Source organism: Panthera leo, chromosome C2, assembly GCF_018350215.1.
Source record: "Panthera leo isolate Ple1 chromosome C2, P.leo_Ple1_pat1.1, whole genome shotgun sequence".
In the NCBI taxonomy this organism is placed as follows: domain Eukaryota; kingdom Metazoa; phylum Chordata; class Mammalia; order Carnivora; family Felidae; genus Panthera; species Panthera leo.
The window spans coordinates 77,010,452-77,035,598 of NC_056687.1; the positions used below are offsets into that span (position 1 = coordinate 77,010,452).

General features: G+C 36.4%; 1 protein-coding gene across 4 annotated transcripts in view; it reads right to left on the reverse strand.

Annotated features, from left to right (window-relative positions):
• Positions 1-24,253, reverse strand: part of OSTN (osteocrin) — a 231,538-nt gene extending 207,285 nt beyond the window's left edge. For 3 of the 4 annotated variants that reach the window (XM_042956056.1, XM_042956055.1, XM_042956057.1), the window contains exons 1-2: positions 24,169-24,253; positions 17,944-18,016 (exon numbers count right to left, since the gene is read on the reverse strand). The gene's annotated coding sequence lies outside the window, so the exon portion shown is untranslated. Of the gene's footprint in view, positions 1-17,943; positions 18,017-24,164 lie in introns of all 4 variants that reach the window. The other variant, XM_042956058.1, reaches the window with a different exon arrangement.
• Between the last annotated feature and the right edge of the window lie 894 nt (positions 24,254-25,147).

Genomic DNA, 25,147 nt, shown 5'->3' on the forward strand with positions numbered 1-25,147 from the left:
ATTTTCCCCAAAGCCAACAGTGGAATTAGGACTCAGCTACAGTTCTGCCTGACTCCAAAGTTCTTTCTCAATACCACCATACTGATATTTGGGTTTTTAACCCTGTTTACTACAGTTTCTTGTATACAGCAAAACTTGATAATTTCTTGATCTTCATAATAGTAAATGATATTCCAGTTTAAACTGGAATCTAGTGAGCATCCCATGATAGATTCTCCTAGCTTTGCTGCAAAATAACCATGAAGACATAGAAACAGATGCTCACAGTCCCCCAAAGCTTGGATATAAAACCATCATCTTGCTATTGATTCTCCTAGCTATAAGAATTGTGAAGATGAATTGTGAATCATGATTTGTATCCTGAAGAAATGCTATTATGTTATCAATGAAGGTGAGGTTGCTCATAGGTTTTTCATTTTAACTTAGCATTGGCCTTAAACCTCCCAATACAGCCTTCCTTATCTGTTAAAAGCTAGGGGAATAATAACATACTCTAAATAAGAGCTAATACATAGCTCTTACTCTGTGCCAGACACTATTCTAAGTGCATTAAACACAATAATGCACTTAATTCTCACACCAACCTTTTGACATGAGCACTCATCATATCCCCATATCACAGATGTGGAAACTGAAGCATAGAAACACATCAAATGGCATTCTTAAGTACAGATAGTAATTGGCATAGATGGATTTGAATTCAGAGTCCTAAAGATTATTTATCACAATGCTAATCTTCACTATATATATTCATAAGATAGGTGAGTTCCTCCTATGCTGTCTGGCCTTACATTGCAAACTCTGCTCCCTCCCATCCAGTACAAATGCTGTGATCCTTGGAGCCCCTTGGCTGACTCAGGGAGCCAGCTGCAATGGTTGCCCTCTGAAGGGTATAGGCAGCCAACTTGGACTGCATCCTGCAAGCCTCTCTGCTGGAACTCTAAGAGTATGGGCCAAGACATATGGCTGCCTCCACCCAGCTTTCAAAGGACAGGGCTGCCAATAGCCTTGCAACCCAAGCTGGGGAGCACCCTGGGAACAGGACTGGCAGAGAGTCCGGAAGGTCCTTCCCAGTGAACATCCAGCCAAAGATGATTGTTCTTTAGCCTTAAGGTCTAGAGAGGGAATTTGTCCTGTTATGTTTTGGACTTACTTGATACTTTTTTTTCTCCCTTGTGAGGTGGGAAGGTCTATCCTGTACCTGTCTTACCACTGAGTTTGGAAGCAGGTAACTTGTTTGGTTTCACAGATTCACAAATGGAAGGGAATTTGCCCCAGGACAGATTGTACCTTGAGTCCCTCTTATATCTGATTTAGATGATTTTTAGGTAAGACTTTGGACTTGAACTTTAAAGTTAATGCTGTAAGTTAAGATTTTGGGGGCTATTCAGATGGAATGAATGCATTTTGCATCTGAAAAGAACATGACTTTTAGGGAATCAGAGGTGGAATGCTATCTACTGAATGTTTGTGTCACTCCACCCCCACCCCAAACCACATGTTTGAACCTAATCTGCAAAGTAATAGTATTTGGAAGTGAGGTCTTTCGAGGTGATTAAGTCATTAGAGTGGAATCATAAATGAGAGTGGAATCTTATAAATGAGATCTGTGCCCACTTAGAAGAAACCACATAGAGCTTCTCTGCCCCTTAAACCATGTGAAGACACAGGTGGGAAGATAACCATCTATGAACCAAGAAGCAGACTCTCACCAGACACCAAATCTGCCAATACCTTGCTTGATCTTGGACTTCCCAGTCTTCAGCATTGTGAGAAATAAGTTTCAGTTGTTATAAGCCACACAGTCTATAGTATTTTGTTATTGCAACCCCAATGGACTAAGATGTATGGCTCAAAGATGACTTTTCATACGAGATACTCTTAAGTTTATATCTACAATTTAGACCTTTGGCTAAGCACCCGAAAATATCCAACTGCCTACTTGATATCTTTACTTGAATATCTATTAAGAATCTCAAATTTAACATATTAAAAATAACCTGCCGATTGTGCTCTAAAACCCACTCTCTGGCAGTCTTCCCCATTTTAAAGATTCTTCCATTTGCATTCAGGCAAAAAACCTTGCAATTAACCTTGATGTGCTTCCTTTTCTCACACAGTAGTTCCAATGCATTGCAAGATAATTTTTGGCATAGCCATCAACTATTCTGTGGACCCATATAAATTTGCTAACTTTTGACCATTTTTGAGCTATAATAGTATCAATTTCAAATGGCTCAACTTAATATATACCCAGAACCAAACCACCATCTCTACCACTACGGTCCTTGTTCAAGTCACCATTATTTCCCATCTGAGTATTACAGTAGCCACTTGATAGACTTCCAACTTTCCTGCAAGCTATTTTCTAGGCAGCAGCCCTAGTGATCTGTGAAAGGTACAAATCAAATGTCTCACCATTATTCAGAATACTCCAATGGCTCCCCATCTCATTCAGATTAAATGTCACAATCCTTAAAATGCCCTACAATGTCCTTCATGATCTTACCGTCTGCTATTTTTCTATACATGAGCAAATCACATCCCTCACATCCCTGCCCTGCCTCTAACCCTCTTCCACCCATGCTAACCCCCTCCTGTTCCTCAAACACAGGAACAATGCTTCTTTTTGGCATGCACATACTGTTCCATCTCTCTGCAATTCTCTTGTGCAGATATCTACATGACTCTTTCCCTCCCTTTCATGGGACTTCTGCTCAAATGTCACCTTAGCAGAAGGGCCTTTCCTGGCTACTGTAAGATGGCATGATCCTAGTGCTCTCTTCATAATTCGCCTCCATAATATTTGTCACTAATATATTATGCGTTTATAAGTTTATTGGTTTATTGTCTATATTTATACATTTTCTTAGAGAGGAACTTTGTTGTGTTCATGGCTCTATCTCCGATCTAGCTCATTTTAAGTAAAAATAATATGTATTAAAGAAAGGGAGGGGGGAGAAAGATTAAACCAGCAGCATTATTTTAAATAAAGGATATAAGTGAGTGAGTATAGTTCCCTGATGCCTCTCTTGCTCCTTCTTGGAGAGTACCCAAGGTTAAGTTGCTGATATAGTCTGAGAAGAGTGATGGCTAGAACCAACAATATATATCAGATCATTATGACAGAAGACAATCTAGTTTTGGGTCCTTATTCAGTAGGTTGTGACCAGGTCATAGGATGTAGAAACACAATGTTCTATCCATTAGTATTCTTATCAACAGTCATTACATGTTCTTCCTATTCCAGAAAATGGTGTGAGAATCAATACAGATACTTTATGTGAAAGTATATCATAAACTGTACTGTTCTAGATAAATTCATGTGGTGGCTGATAACACTTCAAATTTCAACTAGAGTATTAATAAAAAATATCATATAAAGAAATAAAAAACAGATTGTTCCCATGTGTTTATCATCTATGATCTATGCCTGAAATAATCCAGAGTATGATATCATTTAGCCATTTACAACCTCAATTTGAAGTAGCAATAATATATAAACTTAAGAAAGGGAACTATAAAAACAATTATAACATAAAAGTATTTACATAGCTGTACTTCCTGGGCTTAAGGCTTTGTGTCAAACAAGTGATTTCCTAAGAATAAGTGACCAGTACATATTTGTTGAAATGGTGAATTTTGTTGTTGTTGTTCCTATCAATAACCAAGAGAAATCCAGGATTCATAGTGGTTTACGTTTTATATTTTTTCATTAAAATATATTTATAACACGAAGCGAATACTAAATTAGGTGTTTGGGTGTTTTCTTTCTTTCTAAAGTTTCTCAGGAAACCGTGAGGGTATTTGGAAAAGATCCATTGCTTTGGGAAGTCAGACATTGCATAACTATGGTTTAAATGCCTTTGTGAACACTTTTTACTTTTGGAGGGTGGTGTATAGAAGCACCGTAAAATCTAGTGGACTTGGTTAGGACCTTCCTGTTAGCTCTAGAAGAACCATTTAATACTTCTATTGTGTTTTTAGAGCTCCGTTCATTTCTTTTTTCTTTTCTTTTTTTTTTCTTTAACTCTTTTCCATTTTGTTTTTACATGGAATTCTTTGGCATAATGAATGCCAAGAATGAAAACCATGGATTTACCCTTGAGGCTAAACTTTCCCCTGAACCCAACCCCTCCCCTCCCCCTTCTTTTTTTTTTTTTTAACATTACCAGTTGCATTCACCCTTATTTGAATAGAAATTTCTTACCCCCTACACAGCCATTGGCAATGACTGCCTCTGCCTACCTCAGCTTTTGAGATTTGTGTTCATTTCAAATTAGTTCCTTTAAAAAAATAATAAAAATAGATTTCTGATGCTGGAAAAGCTAGAGGCATTTGAGATACTGATTTAAATATTGCCTATCTGATGGTATTTCTAGATGGTATTAGTCTAGAGAAACTTCTTTGCACTGGGTGAGAGCACCAAGGTAGTTGATAAAAGAGAGAGGGGCACTGTACTCTCCCAAAGATCAAGTGAAGAATCTGGCTTTACTTGTCTCTCAGAGCTGGAGCCACAGGCAAGAGCATCAATATGCTGCCTGCAAAACTCTCTCAAATAGCCTTACTCCTGCCCAGTTTTTCTAAGCCTACTTTCTTAAGTATTAATTAACAAATGAACCAATCCAAAACCACTTAAATGTTGGCTATTTACACACTCATTCCCGTTTTGTGAAGAAAAGGGATAGGTTAAATTACTTATAAAAAAAAAAGTGTAGTGGTGCCAACATACTTATTTAATTTATATTTAACAAGAAAAAGAAAAGAAAAACTAATTGTCTCTATATTCCCCCTCCCGACAACACACTCCATGCTTCATATTTTCTCTTGACTTTGTATAGAATTATTAAAAGGGAAAGAATTTTCATGGAAAAGCTATTGCTATAATGTGCTGATTGTTACATTAATTTTTCCCCCAGCTCTATTGCTTGGCAGGAATTTTGGACTTTACTCAGGAACTGCTTAGTGAGCTTGTTGGTGGATGGGATTAGCTTAATCTCCTCTCACAAGCCTCTAAGCACTGGGAAAGGCTGGGGTGGAGGAGTGCAGTGGTAAAATGGGAGGGCAGGGAAAGAAAGGTTGCTGATGACCAATGCCAAAGTTAATTTCATCTCAGAACTAAATTTGAAAAGTGAGAAGGGAGGAAGGGGAGGGAATGTGGGCATAGAGATGGTGAATAAGAGTGTTAACCTGGGGTAATACTGGTGAGTTCTTCTTGATTTCACTGTGGAGTGCCTCCAAGTTCTGGGGACAGGCACAAATGAGAGGTAAAGAGTAAGGTCAGGGAAGAGTAGAAGGGTGAAATGTGAAATACAAAAAAGGGAAAAAAGAGAGAAATTTCTGGATATGAAGAGAATAGGGGGCCAACCTGAGATTTGACTCACATTACTGTACCTTATCCACCATGAAGATGGCGTCGGTGGGGACCACAGTAAGATTTTAACATAGAATTCCTAACTTCTTTTTGATCAAGAGTAAATCAGTTAGACTGATGAGTTTTGGAACACAAAGTTTAGGACACAAAGGAACTCTACTGTGCAAAAGAAATATGAGGTATTATCATTAGCATTGCTGCATCTGGAGGAGACAGATTTGGTTTATATACTTACAACACAGTAAATTCACTAATTTAAAATTTTAATGTATACCACTTCCTATTCCAAACAAAAGAGGGAATTTTACCAGTTAAGGAGGTATGTTTTCTTTTATAGACAATGGGGCTTGGCAATATTTTAAAATATTCTACAATATTCAATTTTGAACCTGAATAACAGCAGATATATTAAGAAAACTTTTTTATTAGACCAAGAATAAAACTAAGGCAATTAGATGTTCTCCTACAATTATATAAAATTAAGGAGGGTAAAGAATGGAGAATTAAAAAAAATTCTTTTATGTTTATTATTTTTGAGAGAGGGGGAGAGACAGACAGACAGACAAAGAGCCAGCAAGGGAGGGGCAGAGAGAGAGGGAGACACAGAATTGGAAGCAGGCTCCAGGCTCTGAGCTGTCAGCACAGAGCCCAATGTGGGGCTCAAATTCACAGACTTGAGATCATGACCTGAGCTTAACCGACTGGGCCACCCAGGTGTCCCTGAAAATGGAGATGTTGTTTATGGAAATTTGTCTATTTTTCCTATTAATTATAAGTCATAAACTTAACTTGAGGTGTACAATTACTGAAGGTTTAGATAGAAATTTGTAAACAGTGGTATTTTGCAGAATTTTCCCGCATATTTCTGGTTTCTTAATAAATCAGCCAATTAGAACATTTTAATTCATAGTTTAAGAAACCTAGTTAATACCCATAAAAGGGATGAACAATATTGAATATGCTTTTATACACACTGTTCAAAAAGCTAAGTGTTTTTGTTTTGACAATTTACTGCTTGATGAGAGATAATGCAACAAATTTACCAAATCTGTGTTTGTTCTTCACGTATATTTTGTCTTTTCAACTGTATTAATTTTTCCCAAGGAAATCACTCGAATTGTTCACCATCTTACATGTGGATTAGTTCTCTAATTCATTACTTTCTCTTCTTACCTTCTTTATTTGATTGTTCTTTACTCAGTCTATTTAACTTGAATGCATAGTTTTCCCCAAATCTAATTATTTAAACTTCTCATTTCTCCTTCAACATTACTGCTTTGTTTCTATAGGTTTCATTGGTCTTATCATTCAGTTCTAAGCACTCTTTAATCTTGATGTATTAATTGATCCATCGGTTAACGTATTTTTTTTTAAGTTCCAAATATACTTTTTTGGCTGATGAATTTGTCTTTAATGTTTTACATTTCTAACTACATTTATAGAATGTGATCTCTATGATATATTTTAAAAAAAATTTTTTAACATTTATTTATTTTTGAGACAGAGAGAGACAGAGCATGAACGGAGGAGGGGAAGAGAGAGAGGGAGACACAGAATCGGAAGCAGGCTCCAGGCTCTGGGCCATCAGCCCAGAGCCTGACGCGGGGCTGGAACTCTCGGACCGCAAGATAGCGACCTGAGCCGAAGTCGGACGCTCAACCAACTGAGCCACCCACGCGCCCCCTGTATGATATTTTTATAATAAGTTTTATATGGTCCATTGGATCAATTTTTATGAATGTTCTATATTTGCCTTAAATTAAATGTACATTCACCAGTTGCTCAGTATAAGACAATGTCAATGAATAGAACAGGTTTATGAATTGCTTTTCTAATCTTTATTATTCTTTTTATCTGCATAACCTATCACTTTTTGTGAGATAGGTGAAAAAATCTTCACTGTTATTCTCCCCTTGCTCACTCAGCCAAACTGGATCCCTTCCATTTCTTAAACACTCCAAACATGTCCAAAAGTTCAGGTCTTTGTTTTTGAAGTAGCTTTGGGTGGTTTGTCCCCAGATTCTGTATAGTTTCTTCCCTCACTTGCTTCAGCCTTCCTTGATATGTTTAATAAGAACCATTATAGTAAAAGGAATCAAGTAGAAGTTTCTGAAACTGGCTCCCCCACCCTTGGTCTCTAGCCAAAATAATAAAACAGAAGTAATATATACTGAAATTATTGAGGAGATTAGTTCTACAAAGACTTAAAGGTGTTGGAGTCCTTATTACTCCCTACTCAATTTACCTATTTGCCCCTATAAAAACCAGACGGATTGTGGCAGATCATGGTAAATTTCTATAAACAACAAAGTCTCAAATGTGGCTGCTCTGATAGATATGGTGTCTTCACTGAAATGGATCTACAAAAATATCAGCCATTTGGTCTGTGATTGGTGGTCTGGGGAATGCATTATTCTCAATTCCCATTAGCAAAGAATTTCAAAAATAGTTTATGTGGGAATAAAGGCATATATATTGTCTTGCCTAATGGCTATGTTACTTCCTGTTCTTTGCCTCACCATAGTCTGCAGAGATTTTGGTTATGTTGGCTTTCTACAGGATATCATGCTGTACAACAACATTAACGGTATCTCAGTCAGATTGTGCATAAAATACTCTAGAAGCCTTCGTAGGTCACATATGGGTGGAGATAATCTCCATGAAGATTCAAAGGTCAGCCATATCGGTAAGTATGTAGGGGTCCAGTGACCTGAGGTCCACGAGGACAAATTTATTTGGATTTTAAAAGAAGCATATATTACATTTGGGAATATTATTGTAACTAATTTTTGAGTGTCTTGGAAGGCTTATTTTTTTTGAGTAGGGTGAAGAACAATGTTCCCCAGATTGTAAACTGCCCTTTCTATTGGGTCATATGACCCAGCGTATCCTATCATACTACATATGGATCATTTGTGGAGGCTCTAGAGAGTCCTAATAGGGGATTACAGTACAGGCTGTGTTTCTGAAGCAGGTCACGACTTTTGTAGCAGAGGACTATTTCTCATTGAAGACCAGCTTTAGGCATGTTGCCAGGCCCTACAGAAACTGAGCAACTGATTCTATAAGAAGTAGACCACTTTTGATGAGCCACACTATCACATCCATCATGATATAAGGTCAGGTGAGGTTATAACAATGCACTTTTGAATACAAGTAGTGCACTTGAAATTAGGCCTGAGTATATCCAGATGGGTCCAGACTCCCATGTTATTTCCCTCTGTTGCCTGATGTTATTCCATCAACTTACCCTTATGGCTTCATTGGAGACTCCCTATATCTGCAAAGGAAAATATGTATGCCTGGTTCACTGAATGATTGCCTTTGTTATGTTGGCCCTGAATGAAAATGAACGAAAATCTTCTCAGACAAAACTAAGAGTTGTGCACTTAGTTATTCGCTTTTAAGGACTCTGCTGGTTCAGAAGTCCTCTTTACTAGGGAAAGGGATGGAGGCGGTGATTTTACCAGAGAGTATATCAAGGTTCCAGTGATCTTAAAAACCTATTATTCATTGGATATTTGTAGTTTCTTATGCCTATAGAACAACAGGTAATAAGATGTCAAGGATGGTTGACACAGATTACACAGAGAGCTAGGATTATTGCTACACAGTAGGAAGAAAGGAATGAGCCTAGAGATTCATTGGGGCATCTCCTGGTGCTTCATTGACAATTATAACTGTCTGCATGTTTGTCTTCTTTGTAAGTCATGAATAGGCTTGGGCTATACCAGGTAATTTTTTATATATACCAAGATGGTATACATATAATATATGTAACATATTATATAGATTTCTTCTTTCCATGGAGAAATATCTGTTAATGTGCCTAATAACATTGATGAATTTTCAAAAACTAAGTCAACCTTAAAGTGAAACATAAATCTCTCTTGGTTAAGCTCTTACCTTCCTATATATACCTATATACGTATATATTTATGGATTTAATTTTTTAAGCTTTTAAAAGATTTAATTCTTGTATTGAAGTGTAATGTACAAATTTGAGTGTTACAACTGGATGACTTTTCAGAGTTGTATACTCCCATGTAACCAACACTTAGTCTAAGATTTATAACATTACCTGAACCTAGAAACCTCCCCTATATCCCTCCTAGTTAATACCACCCCCAAATAGAAGCACTATTCTGACTTCTACCCCTGTAGATTTACCAGTGCTGCAGCTTTATCCACATGAATCATACAGTATATATTTCCTCTGTCTAGTTTCATTTCCCCAATATTATATCTGTCTTTATATACAATTCTTTATTTTACGTTTATGTATAATATTCTATTGTATAAATAGGTCACAATTTGTTCAGGTTTACAGATCATGAATGAAGCTGTCATCCATACTTTCATATGTACCTTCTGTTGCATAGATGCACTCATTTCTATTGCATCTATACATAGAAGAATGACGAAGTCTTAGGGCATTATATATTCAGATTTAGTAAATACTACTAAAATATTCAAGATGGATGTAGCCATTGAAGTTCACAGAAGAAAGGTATGAGAATTCTATTTGGTCTACCTCCATCTTAACACTTGATTTTTTTTTTTTTTTTAATCTTAGACATTGTAAATAGGAAGGTAGTGATAGCTTAATGTGGCTTTAATTTGCACTTTCCAGATAACTGAAGATTTGAAGACATTTTTATATACTTATGGAACATTTGTATACCCTGTTTTCTAAAGTGACTATTTGGGGAGCACCTGGATGGCTCGGTTGGCTGGGTGTCTGACTTCGGCTCAGGTTATGATCTCATGGTTTATGGGTTCAAGCCCTGCATCAGGCTCTGTGCTGACAGCTCGGAACCTGGAGCCTGTTTCATATTATGTGTCTCCCTGCCTCTCTCTCTCTGTTCCTCCCCTGCTCACACACGCTCTCTCTCTCTCTCAAAAATAAATAAAAGATTAAAATAATAAAGTGACTATTTAGTTGTTTTTCCCATTCCTTAAATGAGTTTTATATATTTTTGTTATTTGTCAGAATGTGTTTCAGTATGAGTAGGACATGTACATTACAAAGATTTTTCCCAGTCTTTGGACTGATTTTCCTCACCTTTAATATCTTCTGATGAAGAACAATTTTCAGTTCTAACAAAACTTAATTCGTTAATAGTTTATGGTTAGTGTTTAAGAAAACTGTTTAAGTTCACTTTGACTATTCCAAAGACATGAGTTTCTCTTCTGTGTTATCTTACAGGAGTTTTTTCTTGTTTTATGGTTTACTTTTAGATATACAATTCTTCTGGAGTTGAATTTGGGGAGAGTCAAAGTGATATGCAATACTAATGTATTTTAAAAATATGGATATTCAGTGAAACCAGTACCATGTATGGAAAAACCGTATCTTCCCCCACTGTTTTGCAGTGTCATCCACACACATATATACAAAGTCTTTTTTAACAAACGTTTGTTTTATCTCAAGTTTAGTATAAGTTTTGTTCCTTATCAATATTTTTTGGTAATTTTTGCTTTGCATTTCCATACATATTTTGGGGTCACTTTTCAATTTCTAGAACAAACAAGTAACTTTTTCTGGCATTTGTATTGGGATTATATTAAATCTATCGATTAATTTGATACAAAGGATATCTTTGTGATATTGAATCTTTTTAATTAAAATTTTTTAAAAAAAATTTTTGAGAGTGAGAAAGCACAAGCATGCTAGTAGGGGAGCCAGGGGGAGGGGGGAGAGAGGGAGAGAGGGAGAGAGGGAGAGAGAGAATCCTAAGCAGGCTCCACACTGTGCAGAGCCTGACACGAGGTGGGGCTTGATCCCACAATCCTGGGATCATGACCTGAACAGAAATCAAGAGTTGGAGGCTCACCTGCCTGAGCCACCCAGACACCCCCAAACTGAATCTTTCAGTCAATGGATATAGCATACCTCTCTTGTCATTTAGATTCCTAATTTCTCTCAAAAATGAATCCTAACACAGAATCTTAGATATTATATTAAACATATTTTGTTGGTCACTGCAGCCACTTTTGCATTTTAGTTCTGCCTTCTAATAATTCCATTTAAGTTATCGCTAAAAATATGGAATGGGGCAGAAGAAACCTAGATCACTAGGCAAACTGTTAGGGAGGTTTCCTCCAGCTTAATGTGAAGATTCAGTAGCTACTTCCTGGAAAAGTTCACTCAGTTAATTATTGATTCAATTCTAAGAATTTTCATGCAGCCCTCATTTCTCTAGCTTGTCTCAAGTATAGCACGAAATGTTCATTAAATTTTGGATAGGGGCACCTGGATGGTTCAGTTGGTTAAGCATCCATCCCATGATTTGTGAGTTCAAGCCCTGTGTTGGGCTCTCTGCTGTCAGCACAGAGCCTGCTTCAGATCCTCTGTCCCCCTCTCTCTGCACCTTCCCTCCCACTCTCACATGCTCCATCTCTCTCTCAAAACTAAAAAAAACACTAAAAAAATTTGGATATATTATGACTATATCATTCCTTTTCCAGGGCTGGGTTACCATCTTTAAATCATTGGCACTTGAACATTCAGGAATAAGCAGCAGCAATGCCAGGCTTTCTGGAAAAATTCTCTCAGCAGCCTTGTACAGATTCATTCCTTGTAGCCAGATTCATTCCTTGGCCTCCACTCTCTTCTCATTAACTTTAATCCCAAGTCTTGCATTTGTCTCTAGGAATACATATATTCTTTCAGTTTGACATATTTTTATTCATTTTTGAATAATCAATCATTCATTTGATATTGTTAAAGTTTCCAGACAGAACACCTGTTTGGTCAACATCCCAAATGATGATTCACCTGGATTCATAATTAGACCCAACATTCTTTCTATGCTTCCATTCTGTCTTTGGTAATTTGTAAAAATCTCATATCCACAAAGTTAATAATTCCATGAAAAAAAGACCCCTGAAATTTAGCTGGTACAACCAATTCATCCCATATTGTTCTTCATTTTTACCATTTCCTACTTCTGGGAAATCTCATGCCATCCTGTTACTAATTCCCCTTCTGTAATCTTGCCAAAGATAGATTTCAAGTTCACATTGATAGTTTTTGGTATCTATATATTGCATCTATTTATAATCATAAAGTACTGTGTTCTGTAACCTGCTCTTTTTCACTTCAAATATATATCCTAAACATCATTCTTGGGTTATACAACTGATGACCACCAATCTTTCTTTCCTGATTATTTCTTCTAAGATAATCCTACTGATGGTTTGGAATTGAGATGATGTGACGAACCATAGAACAGAGACAGCAACTACTTACTAAAGGGATTCAATCGATTTGGAGACATCCAGAAGAGTTAAAGACAACTTACAAAAGAGAAGGTAGGACGGAGGTTGCCGCGGGTTGGAGGGTGGGGATTAGGGAGATGTTGGTCATAGAATACGAACTTCCACTTACAAAACAAAGAAGTTCTCGGGATCTAATGTACAATATAGAAATTGTGGTTAATAACAGTGTATTATATACATGAAAGTTGCTAAGAGTAAACCTTAGATGTTCTCCCCACAAAAAAGGAAATGGTAATTATGCGACATGTAGGTGTTAGCTAACCCTATCGTAATTATTTTGCAATATACACATATATCAAATCAATACCTTAAACTTACACGATGCTATATGTTAATTATAGCTCAATAAAGCTGGGGGAAAACCTGTTCAATTGATCCCTGAAGTTCATAGAGTAATTCTTGTACACAAACCCCTTTAACTCTACCAGTTCTGATTCCCTGCCCCAGAGCCAAAGCATCGGCTGAAAAATAATTTTAATATCGCATATATATCTACCAAGTGCACAAGTATGTGGTTATAACTTATTCTTTGGGGCAATTTAGGATTTAGAACCAGTTCTTGAAGAAATCCTAAAGTGTCCTAGTTACCATGACAAAGGGCAGAGAGCAGGTCCTCTCCTTCACAAGGGCCAACATTTTCTTTCCCAATTCCATTAACCACTGAAATTTTAAATGATAGATTTGTCACTTATATGATCTGTCCATGATAGATAAAACTTTTGAAAATTTAATCTCACAAAAGTCTAATAACACATATTCTATTGTTTCTAGCACATTCTAACTTTCAATGTACTGCCTGAGTTCTTCCTCCATAAGGGTTTTTGTAACTATGACAGCCCATATCAGCTTCTTTCTTTGAAAATTTGTGTGACTTAAGATCTTTTAAGTTTATACATTAATTATGAAGTTATAAAGGTACTTTGGAGATCTTTAGCTTGTCAATCCTATTTTATAGAAGGGAGTCTGAGACACAAATAGACGATAAATGGGAATGTCATGTAATTTCATATTGTATATGTTGTTTAAATATATATAACACATATTACATATATGCTTATGTTACATATATACACATATGCACATGTATATAAACCTATGTATATAATACATTCTCTGAATTGGTCATCATCCCGAGTGTTTTATTTTCTCCCTTGGTCCCAAAATACAATATTATGAATATATCAGATATAGTGAATTGATTTGGAGAGGACCTTCACAAAATTCTAGAGAGACCTCCAAATTATAAATAGATGATATCTGCTGATCATTCTTGGAAAACAGAACATTATTAAATTTAAATATCCTCCTTCAAACACTTAATTTTCTTTTTTAATCAGGCTAGAAACTAAGAAATGCCAATAGAACAAGCTGAGGTTTAACAGTATTGATCCTGTTCAGAGTTGTGTAGAGTAGTGTACAGCATCCAAGAAAAAGAAAAGACCCATTCTAGGTCCGAGCATAACAAAACGTCTAGGTGATTGTCAATGTGCAGTTAAATCCCCCTCTGAATGGAGACTTGAAGAATTCGTCCCACTGTGCCTTTAAAAAGCCTCTTGTGTGTTAGTGTGGACTCCGCTGCCAGGCCTAGCTGGGACATTCCTCATCTCTCACCGCTGAGATTCTCTAGATGTCTGTCCGCCAGTCACGGAACTTGCTGAATAGGTCAGCGTTACTTCATGCTCACAGAAAAGGTGGCAAAACAAGCCTGTTGTCTGGTCTCTCTGCTTATTATTTGTTTTAGGCAAATATGAGTCCTCAGGTTTGAGACAGAGCACTGGTGGTAACTAGAGCACAGAAGAATAGCTTAAAGGAGGTGAAGGGAGGGGTTGGCAGGCAGTTCTCACTTGGGGAAGCCTGAGGAGGTGGGGGTTTGGGGTGAACAGGGGCAGAAACGTGAGTTAAAAGAAAAGCCCAAGTGTGCGTCTGGAATCCTTAAATAGAGGCAGAATACTGACTAGTTGGGCAAATTAAGTCCTTTCAGGGAGGTCCAGATAAATGATTGGTTTGCATTCAAGCAGAAAATAACATTATTTCTGGCTTCATGTCGTGTAGGGTAGAGAAAAGAGGACAGCGCCTCCTCTGTTAAGTTGAAAATGTGAAAGAGATAAGATGTACAGAAAGTAAAGAAGCACTGCTTTTTCTTTTCCCTAGAAGAGGTGGACTCTGTTGAGGAAGAAATTTTGTTTACTTTATTTTTAATTTTTTAATGTTTATTTTTGAGAGAGACAGAGAGAGAGTGGAGGAGGGGCAGAGAGAGAGGGAGACACAGAACCCAAAGCAGGTTGCAGGCTCCAAGCTGTCAGCACAGAGCCCAATGTGAGGCTCGCGCCCATGAACCCAGAGATCATGACCTGAGCCAAAGTCCGAGGCTTAACCAACTCAGCTACCCAGGTGTCCCATGGAAGACATTTTAAAAATACCAAATTAATGAAAAGTGAAAAGTAATCTATATTCTCTCTGCAATCTATATTCGCTCTGTAATCTATCTGCCCTAAATGGTGTTGGAAGGCTTAGTGAAGAGCAAGGAAGTTGTCAAACAATGGGTCAGCCTTTGGGGTGTCCTGTGGTCTCAGCTGCACATGGGTAGCTGGTACAGGCTGCTGGTGCTTAGTATCCATCAGTGTCAGTGGTTTGATATTTTAGTTGAACTAGAACCTCCTTTGGTAATCTGAATCAGAACAATCTGAATGAAAATCCCCTTCAACAATCTGAATCTTTGAAGTCAGAACAAAATGTTGAAAGGGGATATTTATGTGTCCATGAAGAAACTCATTTCTTATTAAGTTGTAACAGGGGATGACAGAAATGGGAAGAGATTCCCTCTGACTCCTGATGAAAAACTCAAGAAAGCCATTGTACATAGTATATATAGACTTAGTATGCCAAAATGTCAATGCTGTTTTAAGATATAATACATATATGTATGATGGGTTTAGAGTCTGAATTGAAAAGTCAGTCTCTTTAATTTTGAATAGACTACGGTTTATGTTCTTAAAAGCTTCTAGGAGAAATGTTTTTTTGCCTTATATTCTTACAGCCTAGGAGATAAAGCATTCTATGAAATCAAGAGTGACTTAACCACAGATGTACATATTAAAGTTAAACATTTATTTGTGTAATGTTAAAAAAAGAAACAATGTACAGCATGGTGACTATGGTTAATACTGTATTGCATTTTTGAGAGTTGCTGAAAGAGTAAGTTTTAAAGACTCTTATCACAATTTTTTTATGTATGGTAATAGAGGTTAACTAGATTTATTGTGAGCATTTCACAATGTATACACATAGCAAATCCATATTTGTACACCTGAAACTAATGTTATAGTCAATTATACCACAGTAAAGAGGTTTTGGTATGAAAGATGCACTGAAATACACAAACACATATATTCAGTTAATAGATATAGATACAGAATGTACACATCTCTATTTAAATAAAGAAACACATCAGTACATTGTGGATCTGGATTTGAATCTCGGTTTTGTTGTATATAGTTATGTGAATTTGGGCTAATTAGTGTCTCTAAGTTACAATCTTTTATGTAAAATAACTATTCCTAGCTCAGAGTTGTTTAAATGTTTAAATGCTATCACATACATAAAAGGTTTAGCACTGCATTATATGCTTGGTAAATGCTCCACTGGTCTTTGATACTTTTTAGGTTTTTGTTTTTTTGTTTTTTTTTTTTTTTTCCCCCCCACGTAGCTTGGTTCACAGTTTTTTTGGTTGTCTCTCTTAATTAAAAACTCCTATCTTAATAATAAAAGGAGTCAATGAAAAGGATAAAAGATCTTTACCAGTACAGACATTCCAGGGAAAAGACGAAAAGAACTTGTTCAAACACATTCTGAACGTCATATCAATATTAGTGCGTGGGAATAAATAAGTGAACATAAGGATGGAAGTGTCTACATAAGTCTGTTTTAATGGTTCCAGAAGACTAGAACTGGGTTAAGTGTTCACAAGTACACATGCCTTTTCATTTTTACCTCCTTTTATTTATTTGGGCACAATTTTGGACCAGGCTAATGTTTTAGTTGTCAGAGCATACTCTACCCATCATATACACACGATCTGGATATTGCCATGGTAATGGGGAAGGCTGGCCTGGATTCCTTAGAGTGTGAATGCTTCAAAACAAACAAACTTGCACCATGGACCCACGCAGCCTATTTTAATCAGCATTAATGACTCTGACAACCAGAGGCTCCTTTATCTGCCCCATTTGAAACAATTCACTAATGATAATTAAAAATGCCTGATGTTTGCCAACAATTCCAGAGCGACCTTCTTTAACTTAAAAAACCAAGAGTAGGGAGAAATCTAAGAATAGTATCCATATAAGAAATATTTGTCTGGTGAGTTCAAAGAAGTTTGGAAAGACTGGTACAGAAGGATAACATGGTTTATGAGTTTGAGGAGGGAGATTGTATTACCTCAACTACAAAGCCCAAACTGTTGCTGGGATAGAAAAGGTATTTATAAATAAAACTGGGAGTGGGCATGGAATTTTCATAGAAATCAGCATATACAACCATTAGATAAAATAACTGATGTGGAACTATTATGTAATTTAAAGCTGTATCAGGGATTCCTAACATAATTCACAGGAAATGAACTGGCTCCAAGAAGCCTATCTGCCTCTGAAATTTTAGACAATATTTTGATTTTGGCCCATCTGTGATATTTTTTTCTGGAAAGAAGATCCATAGCTCAAATTTTTTGTTTTTGTTTTTGTTTTTTAAGTTCATTTATTTTTGGGAGAGAGAGCATAAGCTGGGAAGGGACAGAGCCCAGACCCCACTGGTGACTCGATCCCAGGAACCGTGAGATCATAGCCTGAGCCAAAATCAGGAGTCAGACACTCAACAGACTGAGCCACCCAGGGTCCCCAGAGCTCAAAAGTTTCTCACTTAATTAAACAGTTATTATGTTCATTATTTTTCAGTCTTTGCATTTTCTTAGGTAATTGAATTTTAAAGTTATTATATTGGAAGGTAAAATTAAAACACATTCCAAGAGTGATTAATAACTCTATTCTTGGGAATTTATCCTAAATAAAATCCAATTTAGCCTAACAATCCAATATAAAAATAAGTCAACAAACAAGTATATATCAATCAGAAAGTTTTTAGTGGCCTCAAAAAATAGCTTTAAGAATATTTGTCATCTCACCATTACAAGAAATATAAAGCCAAGAGTTGCATAGTTCATTAATTCAGTAATCAATTAACTGACACCTTCCTCCCTCTTTCTGCTTTGCCTTCTCCATCTATTCATTTACCAGTCAAAGGTGGTCTCCCCAGGTATCAGATGACTGCAGTAGCTCCAGGAATCACATGCAGGTAAAACAATGCCTAGCAGTAGAAGAGAGATGATACTCTTCATGTGTCTGTCTTTATTTAAAGCCAGAAAACTTCCCAGAATTCCCTCACATACCCTTTCCCTCTCATTGGTCAAAATTATATTATATGCCTTTGCCTAAACCAATCTTTGGCAGAGATAATGAAATTCATTCTCTACAGGTGGGGAGAGTTTCAGCCTACCTGAAGGACAAGATTGCTCAAAGAAGGGTGAAAATAATTAGAGATATATTAGGTAGAAAGAAGATGAAGTATTGGCCATTGCACAGACAAGTATCAGTACTGGCCACAATGAACAACCAAAGGAATTTCTTTTATTGAAAACTTTGTGGGTTTTTTTCTGGTTAAATATTCCACACACATGGACAATAATTGATAGTAACAGAGCCAACATCTGTGACCCAATCACTCAGTTTAAATACTACTAACATTTGCTCAGATTTTCATTGAAGGATGAAACCTACGAATATATTTATGATCCCATCCCCTCTGTACCCAGCATTGATTAGATTTCCTTCTCTTCTTCCCCAGCTATGACTATTAACCTGAATTCCGTATTTTTTGTCATGCTTAATTTCATATTCATGCTACATATTTACGTACTTTAAGGAAACTCTAAAATTCATTTGTGATTTTCATCCTTTAGTAAAGAAAATAGAAAAATATCAAGTTTGTGGGGGAAAAATAATAATATTTTATTCCCAAGAGTTTCTGACTGTAAAAAGTCCCTTGTGGACCTAAATTTGCTTCATCAAGCTCTGTTAGGCAAACAAGTCAGTAAAAATTAGGACTACATTTTACAAGAAATTATTTTTCACAAGCAAAAGTCCGATGAATAATAATCCTCCACTTGTGATCTTAAAAATTTAAAGAAACACTTCAGTGAATTTTGTGTCATGCATGCTAACAGTAGCAGGAACAAGAAATAAATGAAGTCAAATTTCATTATATAGAACACTGCCATCAGGATGATGCTTTGAAATCGAACTGAATTCTTATGCTCTCCATTTTAAATGTGCGACTGAAAATGGGGACCCAGTAGCACATAGTCCAGGAAAAAGCCTTAATATTGCATCCAATAACAGCTATTTTTATTCCATAGGGAAATTTCCCGACTATAAGTCTGCCTGAGTGGGCAGGGAATTGGTGCTCCTATTTGTTGTACTGTCTGTACCATCGAATAAATAAATAAATAAATAAATAAATAAATAAATAAATAAATAAATAAGAAAGACACTATTCATTCTTTAAGACTTTGGACCCAGTTCAACTGGCTAATATACATAAGTTAGGGAGTTTGGGGCTAAGCATAATGCCCCCTGCCCATAATTATACCATAAAATTACCCATAATTTTGTACCCATAAAATTGTACCCATAAAAGTACCAAGTAGATCATGTCTTATTCATGTATTATGTCCAAGCTATGTAAGTAGTCAACAAACAATCCAAGATGAAGGAAAAACAACAGTTCACATTTTAAGGAAGTCACTCTTGTTGGGCATAAACATTGTAATGAGATGTGATAAATGCTCTCTTAAGTGAATATTACAGGGTAATCACATATTATCAGTCAGAAGTTTGGGTCCACTGTGGGGATCTGAGAATGTGTCATGGAGAAACATTTAAGATTGTTCCTGAAGAGTAAGTAAGAGCTCACCAGGTAAAGTAGAGAGGAAAAGAATGTCAGACATCTGAGAATGTGTCATGGAGAAACATTTAAGATTGTTCTTGAAGAGTAAGAGCTCACCAGGTAAAGTAGAGAGGAAAAGAATGTCAGACAAGCAAAATATAATGTGTTTCAAACATGAAATGCAATTCTATTTGGCCCCTGGCCTTTTGAATGTCATCACTTATAGTGCTCTTTTACTAGAGCCACTTACTTGGCTCTTAATGGACTGCAAATCTGTTCCCATTTTGAGCAAATGTTCTCAGTTTAGCTCCTGAGTTTCTGAGTTTTAGCTCATGAGTAAGTCATACTTTTTGTTTCTTCATTCCATCTTCTGACCTCCTTTTGCCTTCCTATTTGTTTCAGAGGTAATTCTCTTCTCAAACCCAATACTTTTGTTAATCTTTCGTAATAGACCTTGGAAGCTCACTGGGACCAGAACATGAATCCATAGTATCTGGAAACTCATTTTCCCATCTTTAAATGTATGGTAAATTTAATCCCTAACTCTTCATCAAGGTTGAAGGAAAATTATTGCACCTCTAAGAATGAGGAATGGCAAAATAATTAAATATCCATAGTAAATCATTTGAATGTGCACATCACATCTTGCCCCAATCTCCTTCTCTTTCTCTCTCTCTCCCTCTCTCTCAGTGTTTTCTTAACCATTTAAAAAAATTATTTGCTCCTTAAGGAATCTTTTTAGATTTTTTTTCAAGTTATCCTTCCATGAAATTTTAACACCATAGATATGTTGTATATCTATTCATTTACTGTATGTATATCTGAGTTTACATATTAAAAAGTAAAATATTTTTTGTCCCTTAAGAATCAATTTTTACCCATTGGGGGCGATATTGCTCTGTTGAGAATTCATGAATGATAAATTCGTCTATCATGTATCCATCCATTTATACATCTTTCCACTTTTTTCCAAAAGAAAAAAAAACACTAAACTTTTGTGAACTTTAGTCATCAAGTTTATAAAAAGTGAAACTTACTCTGACTACTTCATGGAGCTGTTATTATAAGACGTTAGGACTGGGGCACCTGAGTGGCTCAGTCAGTTAAGCATCAGACTCTTGGTTTCAGCGAGGGTCATGATCTCACGGTTTGTGGGTTTGAGCCCCACATTGAGCTCTGTGCTGACAATGCAGTGCCTGATTGGGATTCTCTCTCTTTCCCTGTCTCTCTGCTCCTCCTTCATGTTCTCGTCCTCTTTCTCTCTCTCTCTCTCTCTCAAAATAAACAAATAAACTTTAAAACACATATTAAAAAAAAGATATTAGGACCTACATGAGAGTCCTAAAATCAGTTATTATACAAATTGAACTTTGAAGAGAACTGTGGGCAAAATACACACAAGTTTTGGCCACCATCTTGAAAGTTTTATATTTCTACCATTTTCTCCATGATCTCTGAATAATCTGTTTCATTTCCCTACCAGTTCTTTATGCGGCGGGGTGGGAGGTGGGGGTGGTGGCTGTATGTATGTATGTGGGTGTAGGAATGAGTGAATTTTGCTCATATTTTGTACTTATATTTCAACTATGGACTTATTTCTAGTCACCTGGATGGATTATATAAGAAACCATTGCTAGTTTGTACAATCCTAATTCAAAAACTGAAAAGCAAAATCTCTTTGGGTAGAAGCTCTAGAACTGGTGAAAAAAGAACTCCTCCTCAATCCTGTATCAGTGAGGGAATTTCTGAATTTCTGAGGGGTGTTCTTATACTAAATGATCTTTAGGTAACTTCTGATTTGATTATTTCTGAAACATTAAAAAACAAGCAACCAACCTCTCACCAAACACATGCTAAGTAATCAGGTGCCACTAGATAATGTCATTTTGCTGATTAAGTGGTAAAAAGAACAACTTCATGAAAAGGTAAGATAGATTTTATTTCTTAAACTCTGAGCAATTAAATGTGTAAAATCTGGCTTCTACTGTAATGCAGTTTCTGCATTCAATTTTAAAAAAATGTTCTGGTATGGAAAGAATTCAAAAAAGATTCTCATTCAGAATAAATTTATTTCCATACATTTCTTTTAAGATGGACTGGTTTTGAGGCTTTTGTTTATTTGTCAATGATCACGGGTTATGTTTAGTGGATCAATCACACACTTTGGAGCCAGGCATCTAGGCTTGAATCCCATATTAACATAAAATGGTTGCATGTTTGGGGCAAATGATTCTACCCTTTGAACTTTAGTTTCCTCATTTGAAACAATGGAGATAACATTATATATTTATAATATTTGGGGGAGATTAAATGAGAGAATGAGCCTAGCACAAAAAAGACATTAAAAAATGTGAATCTGTTTAATTTCCCTAGCCATATTTCCCTCCAAGTGCAGAGACCGCATCTGACATAGATTTGTGAATAGACACTTGTGAACCACCTTCTCCATTCTAAACACGAAATCTTTGGGGGTATTAGGTGATTGATAAATAGGAGAAATGGAGAGACCATCATTTTCATTCATTATCAAGTATTTCCAAAACATATATATTATAGATCAGCCCTCAAGTTGGGCCCTGTGAAGATTTTAAGAATTAATAAAACAAAGCGTTCACTAAAAAGTGGGTGAGACAGACATAAAAAGCAATCAACATTAAAAGGCAAGGCTTGATGATCTATTGTTACAAGGGTTCCAACAAATGCCAAGAGAGCACATTAAAGGGTATGTAGAATTGTATCTGCAGGAAATAATCCCTATTACCAAGAGAATAAGCAAGGAATCCAAAAACGGTGTCCTATTTAGGGATAGAACTATGGCATAGAGGCTACCTTCTCTGGCATCCAGACCCGCAGGTAGTTGGCATTTTGAAGTATGTCCATTCTATATTTCATGTACTGGTATTACATGCCACTGCTGCTTTCACTTTCATCCTACTTGTATGGGCATCCAGGAACTATAAAATCAATTTTGCCAAATGTCCAGTGGAGCAGATTAGCTAAGGCTGTTAACAAGGAGCAACTGACAGCCACATTCCTCAAAAATGGCTTGCACTTGGGTTTGGGGAACACGAGCTGCCAAAAGGGAAATTTGTGGGTGCTAAATTTAGAAGTGAATAGAAAACTTGTGGGCTACAAAATCCCATTTGGCTCCTAAGTCAGACACAACTTCAGAGCTGTGTGGGGCTTTTTCTCTCCTTTCCCCCCTCCCTCCCTTTTTTATTTTATTCCCATGGCAGTTTTAGAAGAAGGAGCAAGAATTCCTTTCAAGCAAGAATGTTTATTGCCTGCATGATGCAGGCTTCCATTTAGCTAGAAAAAACATGTTTTTCAATTAACTTTCCCTTGATAAACAATGATTTATTTTAAAGGAACGGCTGTTTTGCAAATTGCAATAAAATAGATTTTATGTAGGAGGAAACCTTACTTTTTTTTTTAAAGGGATAATTAGTTGCCAAAGTTTCTAGAAGCAGAGACTAATATTTTTGGCTCTCGCTTCTTCTCATGCCACAATATTTTTAGTAGTGTACCTGAAATGCAAAAGCCTGAATAATCCCACTTGAAGTGTCCGAGTGAAAATGGCATTCATCCAATGTAATCCATTTGATTTCCATTGGTTTGCCTTTTGGTGAACAGATTCTCTTTGCTGATAGCAACTGGCTTTAAAACTGACACCACATCTTGGCTTGATTAAAAATGAATGCCTCATTGTTTCCCATCAAATCTTCACATTTAATTCTCTCACTCACTCTTTCTCTTTCTCTCATTCTGTCTCTCTCCTTCTTAACTGTGTTTAATGTCTAGATGCCTGAGGATTATCAGAATACTTGTCCCTTCGTTGATGTACCAAGCCAAGTAATACAAATGCAAATTTCTTGAATCCTCCTCAGTTACCGCCATATACACGTCTAGGCATATTCATATATATGAAGTATATAAAAAGGAAAAAAAAACCACAAAGTGTTAACCTGAATGTAAGTCATTGCATAAAAACTTACAGTAGCTCTGTCCATAAAGCCAAATGGAAAGTGTGCTGATTTTATAGTAAGTGAGAACCTTCATGACAACAATAACAGTAATAGCAATTAACTAAATACCATACCTTTTTTGCCCCCAAACATTTCTCTCTCCCCTGCCACCAGCAGAAGCTGTGAGAGTGATAAGTCTTACCTAACAACTTAAGCTTTTATAATGGCATTTTAAAATCTTTAGCTTGGTGTTTTCATAATTAAAACAGAAATCACCAGGTATATTTGGCCCAGGAAAAGGCTTATTTATTAATTCTGGCATAAGTGTGCAATTTGAAAATGGGAAGAGCGGAGAATTGCACAATGCTAGTAATCTTTTAAATAATTATATGAAATGCCAACTTTATTGTGATGCAAATAGTCTTACAGACTTGGGAGGCTTTAAGGAAAATGTTTCCACAAAATATGTTGAGATGCTATTTTTATGCATCTTTGAGAAATGAAGAAAGAACACATATATGTTTATAAGAGATCAAATGGGTTACCTACTGGACATGAGGCAAACCAAAACTGTGGTGTAACAGTTCACACATCCAAAAGGAGCAGACTTGATGTGGTCATGCTTGCTCCGGAATGCTCTCCAAGTCTTGGGGTATCTAAGCAACCTCAAAACCTTAAAGTATTCCATGGTTCTAGGAATGCCAAAGGCGACCATAGACTGTCCTGGTGACACCCATGGAGAGTGTTCCTTAATGAACAAATACAACTGGAGAAAAAAAGAATAGGTCCCAGAGAAAACCAATTCCATTGGGTGCATAGTAGGCTTCCTTAAAAAATGAGGATGGTTTATAAAGTGGAAGTCAGAAGAAGTTGTGAGTTTGGATTCTTTCCAAATGTTAAATGTCTGAAGTCAGATCAAGACATCTATGAGACTCCCCCAGTGAAACGTTGAACCTTCTTGAAAATTTTCATTCTGAATATGGGAAAGCCAAATACAGTGCAATTAAATTGTTAAGCTCTCTTACGTGATTTAGCCATCCCAACCATTCAGAAATTCTTGGTATATGATACCTAAACAGCAGCATGTGATGGTTCTGTGGAGGAAAGTTGCCTTTGTACAGGGAGAAGCAGTCTATGGTGGTGATTACAATCACGAGTTTCAGATAGTTAAGATAACTGATGTGATTAGTAGAACCCACAATGATGAGAAACAATTGTCAGCTAGATGGTTCAGGAAGTATGTCAGAACTATCAAATTCCAACTGAATCTTTGCCAATATGTAACAGAAGAATGTGACCCTTAATGGGGAAAAAGACTGATACTTGGGTTGAATTAAAAATAGCAAACAATTACTTAGTATTTTGTTTGAAAATATGATGTCATTTCATAATCCTGCATTGATAATAAAAAGTCTATAACTTGAAAAAACACAATGTTGCCTGGCTTGCACAGCTTAGTGGCAACAGATCCAGGATGCCAAAACTACCTTTACTGAATCTATAGAATAATTGGCAAGATATTCCGGTT